The sequence below is a fragment of the Scyliorhinus torazame genome, chromosome 2 (assembly GCF_047496885.1).
Source record: "Scyliorhinus torazame isolate Kashiwa2021f chromosome 2, sScyTor2.1, whole genome shotgun sequence".
NCBI classification, from domain to species: Eukaryota; Metazoa; Chordata; class Chondrichthyes; order Carcharhiniformes; family Scyliorhinidae; genus Scyliorhinus; species Scyliorhinus torazame.
In genome coordinates, this window is record NC_092708.1 from 47,767,192 (window position 1) to 47,791,810 (window position 24,619).

A 24,619-nucleotide genomic window follows, 5' to 3' on the forward strand; every position below is an offset into this window, starting at 1 on the left:
CCATTAATCTTTTCATCTTCTTGGCTTTTCACTTCTTTACCCACCTCGCCAGATCAATCAGTGGGTATACCACCATTACCAATTGTACCAGCACCTGAACATGAGCAGTGATCCGCACCCAGGGATGAATGTTGACATTCATATCCCAATTCCAATTTTAGGCCGGAAGGATTTGGAACTCAAATAGTCCTTGTTAACGCCGTGTGCTGGTGAAGTTGATAATAGCGTTTCCTTAACAGATCAATATCCTTCCAAAGGCCGTCAAGTGTTCTGGGAGAGGGGCATTCATCTGACAATAGGTCTGTACAATTCAGCCTTCATGTTATCTATTAAACTCAAAATGTGACTGCGATCATGTTGGTAAATATTTGTTAATTCATGAACTGCAAATTGGATCGTTTGAAATGGAATAAAAACTGTATAATACTTAACTGGACAGATAACACACCCAAAACAGCGCTATTTCTCATTGGTTCTCATACAATACTCCCCTGTATGTACAAAACTGTGGCAGCCTCATGTCAGTGAGGTTCAATAAGGCAGGGACCATCTCATATGATTGATCTTTGGAAGCCGTTTCCTGGGAAGTGCTTGTTTGGGTCGGATTCAGGTGTTTAATCGTGCTGGGCTAACAATCACATAAATAGACCCCTGGTCCTCAACAAAGATATTCCTCCAACAAAACACCTGTCCCTCTACCCTCAAACAGTTAACCATTCATGTCATGTTGTACTTTTGGACAGTTTGGTTACCTCTGTCTTTCGTCAATTTGAGCTTCATCTGTTCCAGATACGAAGCACAAATCATTGCCCCTCAGATATTGTTATGGTCAATGCGGGCATGTGACCCTCTGAAGCATGGGTAATGGGCCAACGTGGCGTCATTACTCTCTCTACCAGAGGCCAGCTTGTTGTCCACTCTCCATTCCCCATCTTCGTGGACAACTCTAGGTTCCCCTTTTTCAAAGACATTTGCTTGATCCAATAATAAGACAAAGCAGATTGTGGGAACTATAGAGGCATCTCTGTAATTTCCATCGCTGGGCAGATCATCACCTGAGTCCTTGCTAGCTGCCTTCTCTAAGGCTCTGAAGAAATCCTTCTGAAATGAAATGAAAATGAAAATCGCTTATTGTCACAAGTAGGCTTCAAATGAAGTTACTGTGAAAAGCCCCTAGTCGCCACATTCCGGCGCCTGTTCGGGGAGGCGAATTGAACCGTGCTGCTGGCCTGCCTTGGTCTGCTTTCAAAGCCAGCGATTTAGCCCTGTGCCAAACAGCCCCTCTGGAACTGTTATGTCGATTGTCAACGCCTGGGAGATCCTTGCTCAGAAGAGACCAACTTTGAGGAACCTCCTGATAGAAGGGTCACAATTCTTCAAGGACACCCAACGGCAAGAGGAGGCCTGGAGAGGGAGCCTGAAAGAGGGATACCAGTGCTCTAGAATCCCATCTCCTGGAAAGACTGAGACACGGCTGCTTCAAGAGAAATGCCAGGAGCAACATCAACCGCTTTACATGGCCTTCATCAATCTGACCAAGGCTTTTGTCTCAGTCAATTGAGGAGTGCCATGGAAGACCCCATCAAAGGCCGGCTGTCCAAAGAAATTCATCAACATCCTCTAACACCTCCATGACAAGATGTTGCCGACCGTCCTTTGAGGTTAAGACTGGAGTCAAGCAGGGGTATGTCGTCACCCCCACCCTTTTCTCCATCTTCATCGCCACCATCCTTCCTTCACCTTGCCAAGAACAAGCTTCCCCATGGCATGGACATCGTCTACAGGATGGAGAGAAACCTTTTCAACCTCAACCAGTTGAAATCCAAGAAGAAAACAGCACTGACATCGATCGTGGGACTTGAGTATGTGGATGACATCACCATCTTCACTCAGGAGAGAATATCCAAGCCATGCTTGACAACTTTGCAGAAGTCAATTGGTCTCAGCCTCAACCTCAAGAATTGTTATGTCGATGTCAACGCCTGGGAGACCCTTGCTCAGAAGAGATCAACTTTGAGGAACCTCCTGATAGAAGGGACACAATTCTTCAAGGACACCCGACGGCAAGAGGAGGCCTGGAGAGGGAGCCTGAGAGAGGGATACCAGTGCTCTAGAATCCCATCTCCCGGAAAGACCTGCCAAGTGTGCGCTCAAAGACCCGGCTCTAGTAGTGGACTCATCAGCCACACAAGAACGCACAGAACCCATGACCAGTAACACAGTAACCAGGAATAACCTAGGAGTTCCTAGGTGGACAACTGCTGAAGAAGACGTGAGCAGTGGTCAAAAGAGCAATGAAGCTTTCAGCTAAACATCACAATTCCAGATTCCATAAAACCCATGACCAATGTCACAAAAGTACATTCTTAATCGATACAAAACTAATTTAACCCCTCTCTGAGCATTCCCATTCATTAGCTGCCAACCTAATCTGCCCAGAACGTGTTGCAGTTGGGCTCCAGAAACACAAGAGTGGCACAAGGTGGCACGCTATGCTACATTCTTTGCTTTTCCGATAAGAAATTCACAGGCGTCTACTTAATGCTTTCGACTGACTGCGCAGCTACGATAGAGTTTGTGGTTATAAGATCATAACCTAAAAATGCTCCTTAGTTCACAAAAATCCTGTGGTGTGCTGCCATCCTCGGAGCACTTTTCAACAACGGTTGCCTTTCCACCCCATCCATATCCACGACTAATCGATGAGCTGCCTTCCAGTGCTCACTGGGTGCTGGCAGTTCGCCAGCCAGATTAAAATGAGGCCTGAGAAGGGAAATGATTTGGGTCTCTCATGAGACCTTTCAGGGGGCATCTTTCTGATGAGGTCTTTGAAAATTTGATCTCCATTTTTCGACATCAAAGATGCTTTCTGCTAAATGGATCACGGAGCATGGTTCTTCGGGTAATAGGCAATTTAGTTCTGCATCATGGTTATGAGACACCTCAGCTGTGAAACAGCGATTCAATGTCAATTAACCACATTCAATGTGGAGATTTCACACCGAAGCTTCAACAGGAGATCGCACTGTTTGATGCTTGAAAGTAATGTTCTTGAAAGCGCAGCAAGGCATTTGCACACTCATCATGCTAACACAGCTGATGCTTTTCAGAAACCTTTAGCTTGCAGACCAGAATTTCCGAATGTGACGGAACTGAACCCAAAACTGTATGTTTTATAAAAATGTATCCTCACTGCTATTTTTAACCTGGACTTTTCAGCTGAACAAAGACTATTCAGATGGCTGATCTGCTGTCTGTGAGTTATCTTCCGTCAGTCTCCGGAACAAAATAATTAACTCCTCTGATTTGGGCATCTTACATGTTACCTCTCAGGAGGTTCTACCAGATTCCCAGGGGACTGCACAATCCTACTTCAAAGGGAATTTCAAGAAATCCATTTGCATTTGACAAAGCACACTTGCTCGTGTTGTCTATGACTGCACTGTAAATTCTATGATTCTATGATGAGGCTGCAGAGATCCCAAACACCAAAACCTCAACAAATGCCACATCTTTCAACCCATAATGGCTGAGAGTGACTGCCCTTGACATCAAGGCAGCACTTGACCGAGTATGGCATCAAGGTGCCCTAGCTAAACTGGAGTCAATGAGAATCAGGGTGAAAACTCCCTGCTGGTTGGAGTCATATCTGGCACAAAGAAAACTGGTTGTGCTGGTTGGACATCAATCATCTCAACTCCAGGACATCACTGCAGTAGTTCCTCAGGGTAGTGTGCTAGGCCCAACCATCTTCAGCTGCTTTATCAATGATCTCCCATCTATCATAAGGTCAGAAGTGGGGATGTTTGTGGATGGCTGCACAATGTTCCGCACCATTCGCGACCCCTCAGATAATGAAGCAGTCCATCTCCAAATGCAGCAAGACCTGAGCAATATCCAGGCTTGGGCTGACAAATGGCAAGTTACATTCGCGCCACACAAGTGCCAGGCAATGACCATCTCCTACAAGTGAGGATCTAACCACCGTCCCTTAACATTCAATGACATTACCAGTGCTGGATCCCCCACAATCAACATCCTGCGGGTTACCATTGATCAGAAACTGAACTGGACTGCCACATTAATTTTTGTTTTTGTTTTTATAAATTTAGAGTACCCAATTCATTTTTTTCCAATTAAGGGGCAATTTAGCATGGCCAATCTACCTAGCCTGCACATCTTTGGGTTGTGGGGGCGAAACCCACGCAGACACGGGGAGAATGTGCAAACTCCTCATGGACAGTGACCCAGAGCCGGGATCGAACCTGGGGCCTCGGCGACATGAGGCAGCAGAGCTAACCACTGCACCACCATGCTGCGCTCTAGCCACATTAAATCTGTGGTTATCAGGGCAGATCAAAGGCTAGGAATCCTACAGTGAGTAACTCACCTCCTGACCCCCCAAAAGCCTATCCATCATCTACAAGGCACAAGTAAGGAGTGTAATGGAATACTCTCCACTTGTCTAGATGAGTGTAGCTCCAACGACACTCAAGACGCTCAACACCGTCCAGAACAAAGCAGCCCGCTTGATTGGTCCCCCTTCTACAAACATTCAAACCCTTCACCACCGACAAACAGTGGCAGCCGTGAGCACAATCTATAAGATGCAATGCAGTAACTCACCAAGGTTCTATTGACGATACCTTCCAAACTATGACCTCTACCATCCAGAAGGGCAAAAGCAGCAGATACATAGGAACACCCACCACCTGGAGGTTCCCCTCCAAGTCACTCACCACCTGACTTGGAAATATATCGCCGCTCCTTCACTGTCGCTGGGGCAACATCCTAGAACTCTCTCCCTAACCACACAGTGGGTGTACCTACACATGCAGACAACTCGCCACCACAGGGGCAACACAGGTGGAGAAGGTAGTCAAGAAGGCATACGGTATGCTTGCCTTCATTGGCCGGGGCATTGAGTATAAGAATTGGCAAGGCATGTTGCAGCTGTATAGAACCTTAGTTAAGCCACACTTGGAGTATAGTGTTCAATTCTGGTCGCCACACTACCAGAAGGATGTGGAGGCTTTAGAGAGGGTACAGAAGAGATTTACCAGGATGTTGCCTGGTATGGAGGGCATTAGCTATGAGGAGCGGTTGAATAAACTCGGTTTGTTCTCACTGGAATGACGGAGGTTGAGGGGCGACCTGATAGAGGTCTACAAAATTATGAGGGGCATAGACAGAGTGGATAGTCAGAGGCTTTTCCCCAGGGTAGAGGGGTCAATTACTAGGGGGCATAGGTTTAAGGTGAGAGGGGCAAGGTTTAGAGGAGATGTACGAGGCAAGTTTCTTACACAGAGGGTCGTGGGTGCCTGGACCTCGCTACCGGAGGAGATGATGGAAGCAGGGACGATAGTGACATTTAAAGGGCATCTTGACAAATACATGAAGAGGATGGGAATAGAGGGATACGGACCCAGGAAGTGTAGAAGATTGTAGTTTAGTCGGGCAGCATGGTCATCACGGGCTTGGAGGGCCGAAGGGCCTGTTCCTGTGCTGTACTTTTCTTTGTTCTTTGTACCTTCTGAAGGGCAACTAGGGATGGACAATAAATGCTGGCCTAACCAGTGGTGCCCACATCCCGGAAATTAATTTTTTAAAAGCCTGACACACAAAGCCAATTTACAGACATTGAGTAAAATCCTTTGCTGAAGATCTAGTGGTGAGGTAAGGTCACATGACCTAAGGCTTGTTGAACAAGTTAATATTGCCTTACTGCGCTGCAAGATCAGTCTACTGCTTAACATCTGATTGGCGGCCCACACTAAAACAAGCACTGGCTCACAATTAACCAAACTCTGCTGGATGTTTTGTAGTTTTGTACCTGCGCCTACAAAACTGATTCACCTCTGCGAGCCTACTTCATCTTCTGATATCAATATCGCCGTAAGGGTACTTTTTTACAACATCGGTTCTTAGTCAGCCAACTTTTCTGAAAGCATTCCTCATTGGACTCTGGAATTCACAGGTGTAATGAATGTAAGAAATTGTCACTTTTTTTTTTGCAGTAACGTTATTAAAACCTGGGTCAAGATGCATACAGAGAATATGACTGCTGGAGTGGTGATTGAGGTGTCATAAAGTGAGATAATCATTGATTTGCAGGTGAAATGCTCTGCCAATAGATCTTGAGAGCCATTTACTTGTTTACAGATAGTAGGCTAATGGAATACCGTTATGTTTGAAGGACCCCTTGGATGTTGATAATTTATGAGGGGTATTGTGTTTGGTCCTGCCTAAACAAGTCAAGGGACAGTTTGGAAGAAGAAACAAAAGAATGCCTTATGTTTTGGGTACAGGTGATGTGATTAATGGGAGGAGCCAGGTCTGTTGAAGAGTCAGTAGGTCCTAGAACTCTTGACTGAACAGAGTTATTTCAGTTTGATCCTGGAAGGTTCTCTATCCAAAGATTCTGCACAGAGAAAAGCAAGTAGAGATCTGGTTATTTACTTTATTCATGAGTGGTATTTAATTTATATTGGTTTGCTTAATTGGAATATAATGGCAGGTTTGGGAAGTAAGCTAAGGGGTGCGATTTAATGGCTGCGTTGCGCTTAAGCGAGAGTGAAACAAGGCTGTTAAATCATGGGAGAGGCCAAAATCGAGATCCGCGCCGGGCGCCAATCTGATTGCAATCTAACCGGCCCGCTCCCGATGGCAAAGTCAGGATCCCACCTTAGTGTGGCGAGAAACCAATAATTACCATTTAAGCCCAATCTCCATACAATTAACAGGAGCGACAACCTATCTAATGACCCCCCGCGATCTAACGCCCTCCCCAGCATAGAGTCATAGATGTTTACAGCATGGAAATAGGCCCTTTGGCCCAGCTTATCCATGCCACCCAGTTTCTAGCACTATGGTAGTCCCACTTGCCCGCATTTGGCCCATATCTCTCTGTACCTATCTTGCCCATGTAACTGTCTAACTGCTTTTTAAAAGGCAAAATAGTACCCACCTCTATCACTGCCTCTGGCAGTCCATTCCAGATGCTCACCACCCTCTGTGTGAAGAAATTTCCCCTCTGGTCTCTTTTGTATCTCTCCCCTCTCACCATAAACCTATGCCCTCTGGTTCTAGACTCCTCTAACTTTGGGATAGGAGGTTGACTATCTACCTTATCTATGCTCCTCATTATTTTATAGATCTCTGTAAGATTACCCCTAAGCCTCCTGTGCTCCAGGGAAAAAAGTCCCAGCCTATCCAACCTCTCCTTATAACACAGACCATCAAGTCCTGGTAGCATCTTTGTAAATCTCGCAAGTGGTCACACGGGCACCAATTAGTACTCATGTTTAAAAACGTGAAGCTGGCGGAAGGGCGGCTTCGGGGGGACCTGGGGAGATGAGTAGCCATCTTTGCTCCCAGGCAATTAACCCGGGGACAGTGGGCTTGCTGAGTGGGTCTCAGCACCGATGCGTCCAGCAAGCCAACCCCTGGATAATGTGGTCCTGTTCCGAAGGCAAACCCAGCCCCTGCCCACCTGCAATTGTAGTTAAGTGAGCACTTCACACCTCCTAAGTTGCCCGACAACCAGAGGGCTTCTCGAATGGACCGTACGGCGGCCTCAGGCAAGGCAAGGAGAGGTGGGGTCTGCATTCTAATCAACACCTCCTGGTGCCTAGATGTAGCAACACTGGCGAGTTTCTGCTCCCCAGACCTAGAATACCTGACGCTAAAATGCACCCTTACTAACTTCCGCGGGAGTTCAGCTCCATTATCCTGGCGGCAGTTTACATTCCACCCCATGCGAATGTGGAAATCGCACGGGACGAAATATTCACCACCACAAATAGCCTTGAAACGAAACATCCCGAGGCCTTCTTCATTGTAGCTGGGGACTTCGATCAGGCCAAGCTCAAGAGTGTACTACCAAGTTACCACCAACACGTCACCTATTCCACCAGAGGCCCAAACATCCTGGACCACTGCTACACAAATATCAAACATGCCTACCGCTCTATCGCCCGCTCACACTTTGGCAAATCTGACCACAAGGCTGTGCTCCTGCTCCCGGCCGAGAAGCAAAAACTGAAGTGGGAGAATCCGTCAAAGCAAGTTGTGCGTTGTTGGTCTGAGGAATCGGATGATCTCCTACGGGACTGCTTAGAGTCAGTAGACTGGTCAATATTTAAAAACTCTGCGACCAGCCTGAACGAGTATGACGCTACAGTAACTGACTTCATTAGTAAGTGTGTAGAAGACTGTGCCAAAGAAGCAAATCCACGTGTTTCCCAACCAGAAACCCTGGATGAACAGGGATATCCACTGCTTGCTGAAGTCTAGGTCTGAGGCGTTAAAGTCAGGCGACCCTGACCGCTACAAGAAAGCCAGATACGATCTAAAGAAATCCATCAAAGATGCCAAAAGACAGTACCGGACCAAGCTCGAGTCCCAGGCTAGCCACACGGATCCCGGCCGTCTATGGCAAGGTCTGCAAGACGTAACGGGCTACAAGATGAAGCTATGTAAAATCGTTGGCTCCAACGCACCCCTCCCTGATGAGCTCAACGCATCCTATGCCCGCTTTGAGCAAGAGGTCAGCGAGAGCGAGCCCTCCACCCCAGAAGCCGCGGATGAACTTGAATCTGAGATCACCACTGCAGACGTCAGAGCAGCCTTCTCGAAGGTCAACCCACGGAAAGCCACTGGCACGGATGGGGTACTCGGACAAGCACTCAGGTCTTGCGCGGATCAGCTGGCGGGGGTATTCGCAGACATCTTCAACCTCTCTTTACATGAATCTGAGGTCTCTATCTACTTCAAGAAGACGACCATCATCCCTGTACCAAAAAAAAGTCAAGCAGCGTGCTTAATGACTATCGTCCAGTGACTTCCATCGTCATGAAGTGCTTCGAAAGGTTAGTCATGGCATGAATCAACTCCAGCCTCCCGGATTGCCTTGATCCCTACAGTTTGCCTACCGCTGCAACAGGTCCACAGCAGACGCCATCTCCATGGTCCTGCACTCTACCCTGGAACACCTAGATACCAAAGATACCTATGTCAGACTCCTTTTTATCGACTACAGCTCAGCCTTCAACACCATCATTCCTACGAAACTCATCTCCAAACTTCGTGGCCTTGGCCTCGGCTCCTCCCTCTGCGACTGGATCCTGAACTTTCTAACCCACAGGCCACAATCAGTAAGGATAGGCAACAACACCTCCACGATCATCCTCAACACCGGTGCCCCACAAGACTGTGTCCTCAGCCCCCTACTATACTCCTTATACACCCATGACTGTGTTGCCAAATTCCTCTCCAACTCGATTTTCAAATTTGCTGATGACACCACCGTAGTGGGTCGGATTTCAAACAATGACGAGACAGAGTACAGGAATGAGATAGAGAATCTGGTGAACTGGTGCGATGATAATAATCTCTCCCTCAATGTCAACAAAACGAAGGAGATTGTCATCGACTTCAGGAAGCGTAGTGGAGAACATGCCCCTGTCTACATCAATGGGAACGAAGTAGAAAGGGTCGAAAGCTTCAAGTTTTTAGGTGTACAGATCACCAACAACTTGTTCTGGTCCCCCCATGCTGACACTATAGTTTAGAAAGCCCACCAACGACTCTAATTTCCCAGAAGACTAAGGAAATTTGGCATGTCAGCTACGACCCTCAGCAACTTCTACAGATGCACCATAGAAAGCATTCTTTCTGGTTGTATCACAGCTTGGTATGGAGCCTGCTCTACCCAAGACCGCAGGAAACTGCAAAAGGTTGTGAATGTAGCCCAGTCCATCACGCAAACCAGCCTCCCATCCATTGACTCTGTCTACAATTCCTGCTGCCTCAGAAAGGCAGCCAGCATAATTAAGGACCCCACTCACCCCGGACATAATCTCTTCCACCTTCTTCCTTCAGGAAAAAGATACCAAAGTTTGAGGTCACGTACCAACCGACTCAAGAACAGCTTCTTCCCTACTGCCATCAGACTTTTGAATTGACCTACCTCGTATTACGTTGATCTTTTCTCTACACCTTACTATAACTGTAACATTATATTCTGCAGTCTCTCCTTCCTTCCCTATGTACGGTATGCATTGTTTGTACAGCATGCAAGAAACAGTACTTTTCACTGTATACTAATACATGTGACAATAATAAATCAAATCAAAGTGGATTCCCGTGGGTGGGCGGGCCATGTAGCATGTGGGAGTTATTGCCTCGCATCCCAACCAGACCGTGATGCCTGGACACTGCGGGAGGAAACATCACAGACCCAGCGGGTAACATCCAGACACCCAGAGGCTGGGCCCATCACAGGGGACATTTCTGTGGCCAGGCGGTGGATGTGTGCACCGGGGAGGGGACCAGTGGCCGGTCTCGGAAACGTTACTGGCGGGTGTCTGGGGTATAGGGTGGGGGACCCAGTGAGCAGGGGCGCCTGATGCAGCTGGGGGTGCATATGCAGGGCGTGCAGGTCTGGTGGGGGGGAGGGGTGTGGGGGGGGGGGGGGGGGGGGGGAAGAGGCATTCAGGACCTCTGTATCCTGGGGGATGGGGCATGGGATTGGTGCTCAGCCCACATGGTGGAAGGAAGTGTCAGAGGCCTCATATTATTGGTTGAGGTCAGTGATTTTTATTATTTAACTAATATGTGTCCTCAAATGCCAAAATACCCTGATGATGCCGACCCCCTACCCTTCCCCATACCTCCCAAACCATCCCCCACACACACAATGCACTGAACTCCCTCTTACCCCATCCCAACCCCCCCCCCCCCCCCGCCCTCTCCCAGTGCCCTCTCAGTGATCCTCGGCCTGCTTAGCCTTCCATGTTCTACCGTTGTGTCTAGGTGTGATCCGAGGATGCACATCAGAGATGGAGGCAGCCTACTCCTTACCACATCCCCCAGCCTTCAACGCCCCTGGCGGGTGTCATCTAGGGGCTCTGGGGCTGGAGGGTCCTGGCCCACTTGCCGGCGGCACTTCTGGGAGCAGACTCCGAGACGCACTGCTGTCAGTGGCGTAGCTCTCAGGGGTGCGGGTGGCCGCTATCGCCAGTCCGTAGGGTGACTCCAGGTTAGCATCCAGCACCCCCTCCTCCCGGTCGGTGCCCATAGGGCCCTGGGGTTCACCTCGGGATGGAGAGACAGCTGGACATCATCTGGCTCTGCCAGCCCTGGCGGCTCCCCAATGTCTGCAGCACAGTGTCAATGCCCTCAGGGATGCTCCTCAGTGACTGGGACATGCTCGGGAGTGCTTCGGCAATGCCCACCTGCGACTGGGCACATGCTCCAGCAAGCTGGACATGTCCCACAGCGCCTCGGCTATGCCCGCACGGGATTGGGAGACACCCCTGGCGACCGTGCCGTTCTCTGGAGGACCTCGGCAATGCCCACCTGAGATTGCGACATGCTCTGCCTGGTACTGTGTCACGTCCCCCAGAAACTGGGACTTGCTTCCATGGCATTCAGCCATGAGCATCACTGACTGAGACAAGCTCGTGGACACCTCCACTCATGCTGCTGACATTGTGCACCAGGCTCTCCACTGCGGTCGCCAGTTTAGCAGTGTTGGCCACAGTGCGATGCATTGCCGACGCCATCTCCTGCACCCATGGGACTCCTCCAATCATCTATGGACCTGCTGGAAGGTTGCTGACATCCCCCTCTGAATCTCATGGTCACTCCCTATCGACTGCATCAGCTCCAAGTAAACCTGGTCCAGAGGCTCAGCATCTGACTGGGACCCAGCTGGGTCCCGGGATCCAGCAGACCTCCGACTGCTGTCCCGCCTGGGCGTTCCTTCCTCCGCCCGTTGTGCATCAGCGACTGCTCACCAGAATGTGTCTGACCACTACCGTTGCCCACCAAGGTGTGTGTCTCTGCGCTGGTGTAAGGTGGGATTAGCAGCTGTGACACTTCAACAGTGGTCTCCTCTGAGGTATTCTCATGGGAGGCGGGGTGGCGCCCCGGATGGGCCAACGCTGTGGGATGGAGATCCTGCGGGAGAATGAACGTGTGGTCAGTGGGAGGCATGGGTCATTCTGTATGGCATTAGCAACTCATGTCTGACAGGTCATCTGGGTGGGGGCCAGTCCTCACCTCTGTGCCGTATGCCAAAATCTACATTTTGGTTATTGATCTCTCCTTGGCCACCCGCGTGACCTCAGGACCCATTCCTTGTAGGGGGGTGAGGACTTGTGGCTGGCCCTCCGAGAGCCTCAGGGGAACAGGGCATTCCATCTGGCCTCTACCACGTCCAGGTTGGCATCCCAGAATCGTGAAGTCGGTCTTCTCGGCGTCATTGCTGTGAGCTAAGTGGGATTGGCTGTACAGAATCGGTTTAAGTGCTGCTCTTAGCAGAGGGCCGGCGAGTGCGGCCCCGGAGAATCAACAGGTGGGACCATCATTCGTGGCGTGAAGCCCTAGGGGCCTGGTTAAGTGGAACTATTAATGCTAAATGTTATTTCTTTGTATCCTTAAAACTCGTGCTGGATTCTTCGTGGCCCTCACAAAACTAGTCATCATTAGGCTTTAGGTTCCAGAATTCTTTTATTGAATTCAAATTTCACCATTTGCCATGGCGGGATTCGAACCCGGATCCCCAGAGCACGACTCTGGGTCTCTGGATTACTAGTCCAGTAACAATACCACTACGCCACTACCTCCTCTTGTGTAAACGTGAGTAAAGTTGCCATCATATGAGGGTATCTAGCATACATAGCTTTCCCAGTCACATGCTTAGCCCACAAATTGTAGAAACCACCTGAGTTAATATTAGATTGTTGGAGGTTACAAAAACTTTTGGAGAGGTTTACAGTGATTTGCTTTGTATAGATGAGGATTTTTAAAAGTTGTATTAAAGTAATTTGGAAATGAAGCCATTGAATCTCGCGAGAAGCCTCTCGTGCAATTGCAATTTGCAATGTAACAGAATCTCGTGAGACATCACAATCTGGATCTCGCCCTCACTGGGCATGATCCAGTTCTGCATATTGAAATGAGGAATTAAACTCATTTAAATATGCTTTCACTGGATTCTCCCGGTGCCCGGACCAAAAGGCTGCGCCTAGCAGACCTTGCCAGGGTGCCGTTTACATGGTCCACAAACATGGACAGTCGTAATGGCACCTGGGGGCAGGGAGGTGGGGGCGGGGGTGTCTCCCAGATCACCGGAAACCCCCGGGTGTTCTGGACAGGACAGGGTGGCACCTTGGCATTCCCTCTGGCACCTGGGCACCTTGGCATTGCCAGCCTGGCACCACCATACTGGCTGGAACACTGCCAGGGTGCCACGTTGGCACTGCCAGAGATTGGCGCAACCAGCAAAATGGTGCCCCGACCTGCAAGGAACCTTTCCTGCTGATTTTGCCAGCGGGAAATGACTCAGGTGCGGCCTCGGCAGAAAGAAACTCCCCGAGGCAAAAAAAAGGCAAACGGCGGGGGGGGGGCTTTTCCGTACTGTGGCCGCCGAGAATCACCCCGTTAAACCCGCCCAAAACCAGACATAGATTTTTTTCCATTGAATCACGCCCCAAGTTTTAATAAAGTCAACTATGCAAAAACTTATCTGTAATAAGACAGGAGGTCGCACAGCCATCTTAAATAAAGGAACACATAAAACATAATAGACTCTAAACAGTAACAGTTTTCATTCATCATCAGGTACAATGGATGAATGTAGAACTGCTGGAAATGCCAATGAGAAACCTCAGGCGGGATTCTCCCGTTGGGCAGCAGAGTGCTCACGCCCTCGGAAACGCGACGGCGTGAACTGGCCGCTGGGAGTACCATTTCTGACCCCTACAGGGGGCCAGCACGGCGCTGGAGCGGTTAAAGCTGCTCCAGCCTCCCATCCCGGCGCCAAGTGGGCGCCCCAGAACCTGCGCATGCGCGGTGGCCTCCCTCAACGCACTGGCCACTGGCCCCGATGTAACATGGCGCGGGGATTCAGGGGCTGGCGCGCAGGAAAATAGGCCCAGGGAGCGAGAGGCAGGCCCGCCAATTGGTGGGCCCCGATCGCGGGCCAGACCCAATTGGAGCTCCCCCCCCCCCCCCGGGACGGAGCCCCCCTCCCCCGCCACAGGCAGCCCCCCGACCCTGCGCGCAGAGTCTAGTTGTGGACGGCGCAGGTGGGACTCTGCCTTTTGGAGTGGCCGCTCGGCCCATCCGGGCCGGAGAAGCGGCGGGCCGGCCGCATACAGCAGCCCGTGACCGGTGCCACGCCAAACGCGCCGGCGCAATGGCGCCAATTCTCCGCAGCCGGCGTCGGGGCGGCGTGGCCCGGTCGCGTGGATTCTCCGGCCCAGCCCCGGGCTGGGAGAATCCAGCCCCTTAGTCCTGTGACATAGGGTATTAGAATTTTTGTATCCAAACCTTTATGATTTTGCGATTTATGGAAAATAAAACTCATGTTTGTCACAAAAAAGGCACGGAAACAACAACCAGCATTTATATAGCACCTTTCATGCAGAGAGAAAGTCCAAAAGTACTTCAGAAGTGGAAATCACAACTCAGTTATGGTACAGACATTGCAGAGCTATGGAACTCTTGACAAAGTGATTCATGTTAAATAAATCATGGAATCATGTAATGCTCTCATTGCATTTATTTATTTATTTTAAAAATATTTTTTATTTTCCTTTTTCACATTTTCTCCCAAATTTACACCCACCAACAACAAACAATAATCAGTAATAAACAATAACCAGTAACAAATATGTCAATCCCCATATCAATAACAACGACCCCATCCTCCCACCAAACCCCAAACATTAGCTGCATGTTCACATAAACAAATGACAAAAAGGAATCAGGAATCACCCATAGTCACCATCAACACACACAGCCCCCCTCCCCCTAACCCTCCCACCCACCCACCGCCAACAAATGTTCGATGTTATCCAGTTCTTGAAAGTGCATGTTGAATAATGCCCATGAATTGTAGAACCCCTCCAGCCTTCCCCTCAGTTCAAACTTAACCTTCTCAAGAGTCAAGAATTCCAACAAGTCCCCCCGCCACGCCAGGGCACAGGGTGGAGAGGATGCTCTCCATCCCAGCAGGATCCACCTTCGGGCGACCAACAGGGCGAAGGCTACAACATCTGCTTCCGCACCCGTTTCCAACCCTGGCTGGTCCGACACCCCGAATATGGCCTCCCGGGGGCCCGGGTCCAGTTTCACGTGCACCACTTTAGAAATTAGGAGCGGCGCTGTTGTAGTGTTTTCAATCCCGACCCCCTGCACAAACTCTCCCTCATTGCATTTATAAAACTTCACTTTATTAATATTTTACTCACAGCTTGCAATAATTTCCATTACAACAATGGCTACACTTCAAAGGGTATTTGGTTTCTTTAGAGATGTAAAATACATTTTTGCATCAAAAAGGCGGAGCCCCAATTTTAGTTCAGCTCACCCAACGAAATGAAGACGAGTTTCGGGCCAAACACTGGTTTTATACTGTGCCCAATTTTACCCTCGATTGACTTCAATTAGGTTATCAAACAGTCAGTCAACCCAATGAGGCACCTCAAAGCAGGTGGCTCAGTTTATAATCAGGGCTATATATCTTCCAAAAGAAAAACATACAGCAAGTATTTTAAACTAATATTCAGATGTTGGATTACAAGAACCATATTACTGTTACCATAATACTTTGAAGGGAAAATAACGTATCTTTGGTGACACAGTAATTCACCAAGTGCAATTTGAATTTTGCAACATATGGAATTTATGGCATGGACTGAGGGGAACAAGGGGACATAAATATGAAGTAAATGCAAGAGATTTGAACAGGTAGTAGGATCAGCTTTTTAAAATGAAAAACACAGAAGGTTGTGGATATCAGAGTTAGTCACTGAAGCAAAGACAATGTCCCAGATTTTCACTGAGTCGGGACAACCCTGGAGGTATTTAAATATGGCAGGCTGGAGCCAGATGTGGAAGTCATTCCCCCATTTCTCGCCAAAATATTTTTCACGGATGGGGAGGGGGTGGAGTGTGAATCACACAGACGGAATACACAAATATGCTGGGCCCTTTGGGAGTAGTGCTGAATTTAAACAGGCTCCACTTTCCTTGTTCCAGGTGCCTTACTCCGCTGTGGAGGGGGGGGGGGGTCATAATTTATGGAGGAGACATAAATGTTCTAGAAGGGCAGATAAGGGCCAGGATTCTCTGAACTCCCGGGCAAGTGTTGACGCCGGCGTCAAAACCGGAGCGAGTGACGCCGGCGTCAACGGGCCTCCAGGCCCAGGCATTCACCCCTTCTTCGGGGGCTAGTATGGCGCCGGAGTGCTGTGCGCTCGAAAGCCGTCACGCCACGGCTGGCGCGGGTCCGCACATGCGCTTCACGGCTGGCGCTGATCCGCGGATGCGCATGGGTTGATGTTTCCACGCCGGCCCACGCGCAACATGGCGGAGTCCTACAGGGGCCCGGCGCCGAGTAACATGGGCCCCTCCCCCCGGAATTAGCCCGCCTGCTGATCTGTAGGCCCCGATCGCAGGCCTGGCCACCGTGGAGCCCCCACCCCCCCCCCCACCCCCTGGAGTTGGATCCCCACGCCCCCCCACCAGGACGGCCCCCGCAGCCAGAACTCTGAGGGCCTGCCGGGTGAGACCAAATACAGCGGAACTCGGCAGGCACTCGGCCCCATCTGGCGCCGGAAAATCGCTTTCAACGGCCCCCGACCTCCGCGGCAGCGACAGCGCGGGCGTGATTGCCGCCGATTCTCCGGCGACTGGAGAATCGGCGGCCCGGCATTGGAGCGGCGTGGCGCGGGATCGGAGAATCCCGGCCAACGTCTCTTTAAGTGTTATTATTTAAAGTTATCTAAATCCCCAGTCCTTTAAAACAGACTAGGTTGCAGTTGTCAACTAGAGGGAAAAAGGCTGCTGGAGTGTAACAATTGACATGCCATCGATGTAGCATAGGAAAACACTATTAATATCTGTTCCTGCAGTTTCAATAAACTTAATTGCTGCCATTTCCCAATGCTGTTATTACAACAGAGCACATAATGAATGCTTGGCTGAGATTCAAAAGATCCCAAAACCACTTACCTCATCAAGGGTGCCGAGTTCACATTTTAATAATTTTAAAAGACTAGCAAAGGATTTGCTGACTTTGATGTGCTTAGTGAATTAAATTATGTTTTTCTAACAGATTGTTCATTTGTGGGGATTTAAAATCTTTGAATGGGTTTATTGAATAAGAGTTGTTTTTAATATCAGGTATGTACAAGCTGGAGCTGTGTTAGATTGTTAGAACTTTCTTAATCTTTAACATGGCTGAGATCTGTCCATAGTGTGTACTGGATGAGTGGATATGGAGATGGCAGGGCATTATGAAGGGGCATTGAGTCATGAGGTGGCATGGTAATGGGCATAGGGATGAGGAGTGAGAAACTGGAAGGCCTAACAGCCTTTTATAAATTGGGATAAAGGGCTGGATTTTCATGAAATCGGGGACTCCCAGAGGTCTTTTAAAATGGTGGTCAGAACATGGATGCGGAAGCCCCTTCCCAATTTTCCAACAGGAGAAAGGGAGTGGGGCATGAATTGTAAGTCACGAAGCACATTTGAAAATAGTGCTGAGTTTAAACAAACTGCATTTCGATTGTTTCAAGGGCCCTGGCCGTAGTGTGGGTGGGAGTCACAAATCTACAGCGAGGAGGTAAATGCTCTTGAAAGGCAGATACGGTCAGTGTCATGATTTTATGTTTTTTTTTATTTCTAGCCCTTTAAAAACCAAAGAAACTAGGCTGCAACTGTCAGTTAGAGTGAGTGAAAGAAAAGGTATGCTGTTGGACATGTCATCCGATGTAGCTTTGAATTAAATATTAGCATCCGTTTCAATAGACTTCATTGTTGACATTTCCCAATCACCATTTTTACATCTGAACCCATTATGAATGCTTGATTGAGTTTCAAAAGGTCCAACATCACTTATCACAGACGGGGGACTGAGTTCACATGACAGTTTTAAGAGATTAAAATATTAGCTGGCTTTGATGTGGTTACTGAATAGAAGTTTTTTCTTTTTATAAAAGCTTGACCACTTGATGGGATTTAAAATATTTTAATGGGTTTCATGACTGAGTTTTTCCCTCTCTGTATCAAATGTGTTTGAGTTCTGTTAAATTGTTAGAAATGTATTTTTGTCATCTCCACATGGCTCCTGAGTTCAACCCATAGTGGATACTAGGTGAGTGGTTATGGAGGTGGAAAAGGGTGTGGGGTGAGGACTAAAGAGCTTAACAGCCAATTTAAAAACTGAGCCAAAGTCTCAGCCTGCTAACTAGCACCTCACATCTGTCCATCTCCATAGCTGCCTCCAGAGGTCCAACTCAATCACACACCCTCCTCCCCAGAATGAAAAGGAACCCTATATATTGAGGCAAGTCTGCCGAGTTTGGAAATTTCCTGACTCAAACTAAGTGCCTCGGTCAGCAAACATACAGCCCTCTGTATACAGCCCTCTGTAAACATTTGTTGAAGGAAAAGGGAATAGAGGAATATTGGAAAAACACTGATACTTGGGATTAGGACTACAGCTCATATGGAGGATAAGCACTAATACTGACTGGTTGGGCTGAACTGCCAGTGTCTATGTTATAACTCCATGACTGTAATCCATGCACAGGAACCCCCAGTATGAACTACTGTAATCCATGAACTTGTATGAACTACTATAACCAGACTAACAGAACGTTGAAAGAAAATCACTCAAAATGCACCTACGTTCCTGCACTTCTAAATAAATTACAGCACTTCCTAAATAAATTCCCATATACCGCAACGGAGAGACAAGATTGCACAAAACAGATCCCAAGAATGCCTGTGTTTACACGCCATTCCAAAGTAATGAAAAAGACTGACTGGATTTTTTTTTGAAACTCACATTTAGTGGGCCTTTCTTACAAACATCCAGATCCTGAGAAAAGTGGCTTGGATTTAAAAACACGTCACTTGGGAATTTAAAAGCTGCCAAAGTCCCGGGGGCTCCATGATCAGCAATCTGGCTCCTTCTGTTACATTAGCATTCTGAAGAGAGGTAATTAGCTGCCGTTGATGGGGCTATTCGCTTCTCATGTGTCAGGAGAGCAAGCCCCATTAAATCTCCACCACTGACTCCGTGCAATGGCTGAGTCTGAAGTTGCATTTTATGCTGCATTGTTTTATAAAACAAAGTCAGTGGTTTTACGGACATGGAATCAATGTTCATCACCGGTAGCTGAGTTTAATATTTATTCCCTTAGACCAAGGTCCTCCATAACTCGGAAAAAAATGGGTCAAGAATGGCCAAGCAGCAAGAGAATTTTAATAAAACATATTTACTGGTTGTTGATTGCCTCAGCTTAAAGTGTTAACACAATACCATCCCATTGTTTACTCTCACTATAATCTTTAATGGTGTACACCTATTGTGGCAACTTAAATTTTCAAATGCGGAAAGAAATGTCAGTGCAGTTTCAAAGGCAATGGGGGTGATGTGGAACAGGAAGGACAATAAAGATAATGTTGGTCAAGAAGGGGGAGAAGGCAGATTAAGAGTGAGTTTTCGGAGAATGCAGAATGAGGCTGAAGGGTAGAGAGGTTGGGAGGAGGTTCAGTTGAAAGATCAGCCAGCTCGGGAAAGGTAAAATAGTCCCAGATGACCATAGGCTGCTTTCCCCTTTCAGGGGGAGAACTGACTGGTGGTGATTTAACCTGAGGATTACTGCAGCTCAGGCGAGGGGCAAGGTTGAGAAGGCAAGGGGTGGGGCTGGGGCCTTCATGAATCACCTCAGCCGGTGCAAGAACTAAATCCATGCTGTTGACCTTGCTCTGCATCACAAACCAGCTGTCCAGCAAACTGAGCGAAACTGTAGAACAACAGTAACAGGAGACATCAAAATTGTAAACAACTTACATTTATGTAGTGCTTTTAATAGAGCAAGAGGTTTCCCAAGGCACTCTGCAGCAGGGTAATCAGACAGAAGTTGACACTTCTGACAGAAGAGCCAAGGAAGAGATGGCGGAAAACTTGCTCAGGAGGCAGGTATTAGGGAAGTTAAACAACCCCATTAACCTCCCAAGAGCTGAGTTTCAAATAAAGCAGATGCATCCGAGGCTGCAAATATCCAAAGCTCAAGGTTGTAAACCTGAACTACAGAAATTCCTTAATCTTGGAGATCTGCACAATGGAAAGCAAAAACATAAATTTTGGGGGGGGCTAGAAAGATAACACAACCCCTCAGGCTACCCATGAAGCAACCAGGATTTTTTTCAGCATTAACTCCTGCCCTGATTGCCTGTTTGACACGGAATGTTCTCTGTGCTGCCTGCTCAGTGGGAAATGATGCCTTCCCTGTTCCCTTAGATAAATCTATTCAATATACCTTTTGCCTGCCCCACCAATTAGTCAGTTTTCCGATTAAGACGCAAAGCTAATGAATGCAGCAGCTGTCAAGCAGGGCTCCTGCACAGACACAAAAAAACACAACCCCCTTCATTTCAGATGTTTTCGACTCCGATCGTGATTATAGATTGCCAACTTCAAAAAAAGATCAGGCTCCCAACAATGGCAGCAGATCTGTGAAGATACCAGCTCACAAAGATGCCGAGTCGAGCAAACTCCCTCAAGCCTCAACAGCTGAACATCAGTTTAACAGCTACTGATGAAACATTCGCTGATTTGAGTCTGACCAAACCCTTCCCAAAATCTTCACAAAATGATCACGTTTAAGACGCATCACAATCGTATGAGAATTTGCTGGATTAATGATGACAGCCCTGTGACATAATGGGCCATTGCTTCAGCAGTTATTATCTCACCCTAACTTTTTAGATGCAAAACCCAAGGAGCATTTTAGATGTGAAAACAGGTTTTTCTACTGCATCAGGTATAATATTGGCTACAGCATACATGTAGCTGTGGCTAAAGTCTGCTCATTTAATCACATTGTGTAAAATGGTCTTGTCTTATTCATGGTTTTTCATACTACATCAAGAATGAGTTGGTCTTTGAAATTAATTTCTGCTATTTATTAATCAGAAGTTCCGATTACTCCTAGGACCGCTTAGGACAATTTACTGAATAATACCGACTTTAAAATTGTTTTGAGCCTATGACAGAGTCTTGTGTCTGCAATCTATTTATTCTATGGCTGTTCAGCATCTGGGGCAGACTGAAGCAACGTTCTCAATCCAGGCTAATGTAGCAGGAGTTATTGCCTATGTAGTGAGTTATCATTTGGGTTTCTCTATTGTTGATTCAAGTGACCAATTGCACCCATGCAGTATGAGCTATACTGCAAAAACAATAGCTGGGTTGGATTCAATAGAGATCCACTTCTGGTGAAATGTCATCGCCTTGAAACTCAGTTTCTCTCTCTCCATTGATGCTGCCTGAAACGTTGCCCACATTTTCTGTTTTTATTTCAGATTTCTGGCAGTATTGTACTTCTGGATTTATTAGAACTTGTTACATGCAAATGGTTGACATGCATCCAATTCCAGCCTTTGTGTACTGTATTTTACATAAAATTTACATAGAATTTACAGTGCAGAAGGAGGCCATTCGGCCCATCGAGACTGCACCGGCTCTTGGAAAGAGCACCCTACCCAAGGGCAGCACCTCCACCCGATCCCCATAACCTAGTAACCCCACCCAACACTAAGGGCAATTTATCACGGCCAATCCACCTAACCTGCACATCTTTGGACTGTGGGAGGAAACCGGAGCACCCGGAGGAAACCCACGCACACACGGGGAGGATGTGCAGACTCCGCACAGACAGTGACCCAAGCCGGAATTGAACCTGGGACCCTGGAGCTGTGAAGCAATTGTGCTATCCACAATGCTACCGTGCTGCCCCACGTGCAACGGTTGCAGTACGTTCTTATTGCCAGACTGACTGCTTTGAGTAAATCTGGAAAATTTGAACAGGTGGATGATATTTTCACAGGAATATAGGAAGTGAAGGCGTGATCATACAGAGGTCTTTAAGGTAGAAAACAAAGACCTCAAAAGGTGATGAAAGGGTTTTATGGGCTGGGTGTAGAGAAGATGCTTTCACATGCAGGGGACACTAGAATTAGTGTCACAAATAAATCAATATGGTTAGATGAAGAGAGGTGGTGCAAGGTTTGAGTGGACCATAAGCATCATGAATCTTTTGGGCCGAATGGGTTACTTACTATATGTAACTCATTATAGGATATCCCAGATGGTCATGCAGAATTGGATGAACTAAATTTGTATTACTACATCACTGGACCAGGGCTCTCCGGGTTTGAGCGATACCTGCACTTTCCCAAGCACAGCTTTTCACCATGTACTCGTCACTCATTGGGTCTATTTACTGGAGCTTGCTACAGTTCTTTCAGATGCTGACTTCATTGCCGCAGAAATATAGCATGCAGTTTTTTAAAATGCATAAATGCCAAGAAAGCAACCTGAAAAGAATTAACAAAAAACATCCTGACCAAGAATAGCTGAACTCAAAGACATTGAGATGGGAGAGGTTTGGAAGCTTAACCAGGACACTTACTATTTAGACGCCCAAAAGCATATTCTGCACCAGCACACATAACCTGTTGCCACTGCAAAATTTGTTGTAAAAATAGGCGTGAAAAATTATGCGTCTGAATAATCCACGCATGTGCTGACTGCGCATATCTAAGTTAAAACGTGCAGCAGTTTTATATTTGTATCCACACCCTATTGTTTCCAGTGGGAGAAGGCACCAGTCAGACAAGCGATTCAAAGATATCGACGACCCCTGTGTCACCATCACCCCTTCATCTACCAAATGCAATCATTATGTCTGACTTGTCAAATAATTTATTCCATGCAATAACTAAACAGTGTTTGTTAGGACATAATCCAGCATTATAGACTTGCGTTCTTAAGGTAGATAGCTGCAAGGCTGATTCAATTGTCCTTAATCACAAAGCTTGTACAGTGACAATATAGATACATGCATAAATATATTTGCACAATTATGTTTTTGACCCATTTACTCCAGCAATGGGTGTTTTTTTATTCTAAGTGAAAGGTATAAAAGATCTCAAGAAAAATCACCTCATTCACAAATTCAATTTAATTTAAAGACCCAAATTACTGAAAGCCGAATAAAATGATCAAAGAAGACGGGAGTCTTGTCGTGAACTCATTAATAAACACGAGTGTTATCTGGTGCTACCTCACACAACAAGCAGAAGGAAAATAGATCTTGAGCCTTTACTTACCCCCACGGAAAAGAATCTGATGTTTAATTGATGGAGTAAACTGGTTTTATTCCATTGATTGAGGCCCCAGGACCACGGTTTCTCCTTTTACATGAATACAACTTGGCCGACTTCAGTGGAAAGTGTTGTCTGTGGTTTTTCCTTCAACTCCTGCTTTGAAGTGGCGGGTAGCCTGTGTTCGGTCTGTGTGCACTTTTGTCAGTTATAGTAACCAATCAAAATTCCCAGTGGGCGGCTAAGCATAAGGGCCTCCCTCTGATTAGCCTGCTGTGCTAATTGGCAGCCAATCAGCTGTGAACTAGCACTCCCCCCCGCCCCATCTGCCTCCTCTCTTCCCCCAGCGTTCGAGAAGCAAGTCAGCTTATCAGATTTTTAATTCTGAATGAAAGTTGCCTGCTTTCTCATGACAAATTAATCCTCGGAGGGCACTTCTAATTTTGCTAACCTAATAACCTGCCTCTTGCTCTGATTTATTTCCTCTCCCACCGCACGACTAAAGGCTACTTTGCTGAAAGACTTTTGTTCTTATTAGTGCTGCTTTCGTTTCTGGACAATTAACTCCTCTAAGTCAAAAGTGTGCTGTTCGCATCTTCCCTCACAACAGAATCCCACCTTAAAATTAGAGGTGCTTTTACATTGTAGTGACAGTCTCAGGATAGAAAAATGTATGGTTTTTTTTACAGTGTAACATTTTTTTTTTAAATCCTCAAACTCAAGTTCCAAAGCAAGTGAACTAGCTAAGGGGAGTTGAATTTTTCTTTTTAACCCATTCCCTGGATGTGTGAGCACTGGTGAGACCAGCATTTATTGCCCATCCTTAATTGAGCTGAGGTGGTGGTGGATGATCTTGAACCGTTGGAGTCTGTATGGTTTAGGTACTCCCACAGTGCTGTCATGGTGGGGTTTCTGGGACTTTGATCCAGTGACTGTGAAGGGACAAGGGTATAGACTGGGATTTTCTGGGACTGCCTATGGCGATTCCTGTCGGGGGCAGGACGGAAAATCTGACAAACCAACCACAGATCCATTGACTTCAGGCGGTGCCACTGGTCCAGGGCATCCCGGTTATAGTAGGATGATGTGTGACTTGGAGGGGAGCTTTAAGGTGATGGTATTCCCATACACATGCTGCCTTTGTCTTTCAATGGTGGTAGTCACGTAAACATATTTTTAGGACAAACAGTGGCAATCTGCACAGCAGCAAACTTACATTGACTGTACCTCAACTTCTACCGCTGCGATAAGGGCTGGAGCAGCAATATCATAGAGGCACCATCACCTCTAGGTTACACAATATCCTGACTTAGACATGGACCACCTCGTCTTCATTGTTGGTGGCTTCTAATCATGGGAGCATCAGCACTGAAAGGACTTTATGGTTTAAGGAGAAGATCCAGAACCACCTTCTCAGGCCAAC

General features: G+C 47.4%; 1 protein-coding gene across 4 annotated transcripts in view; it reads right to left on the reverse strand.

Moving 5' to 3' along the window:
* lypd6 (LY6/PLAUR domain containing 6) overlaps window positions 1–24,619 on the reverse strand; it is a 340,700-nt gene that overhangs the window by 167,754 nt on the left and 148,327 nt on the right. For 2 of the 4 annotated variants that reach the window (XM_072471196.1, XM_072471181.1), the window contains exon 1: window positions 23,203–23,372. The exons of the other annotated variants lie outside the window; for them this stretch is intronic. The gene's annotated coding sequence lies outside the window, so the exon portion shown is untranslated. Of the gene's footprint in view, window positions 1–23,202; window positions 23,373–24,619 lie in introns of those variants that run through there. 4 annotated transcript variants of the gene reach the window in all.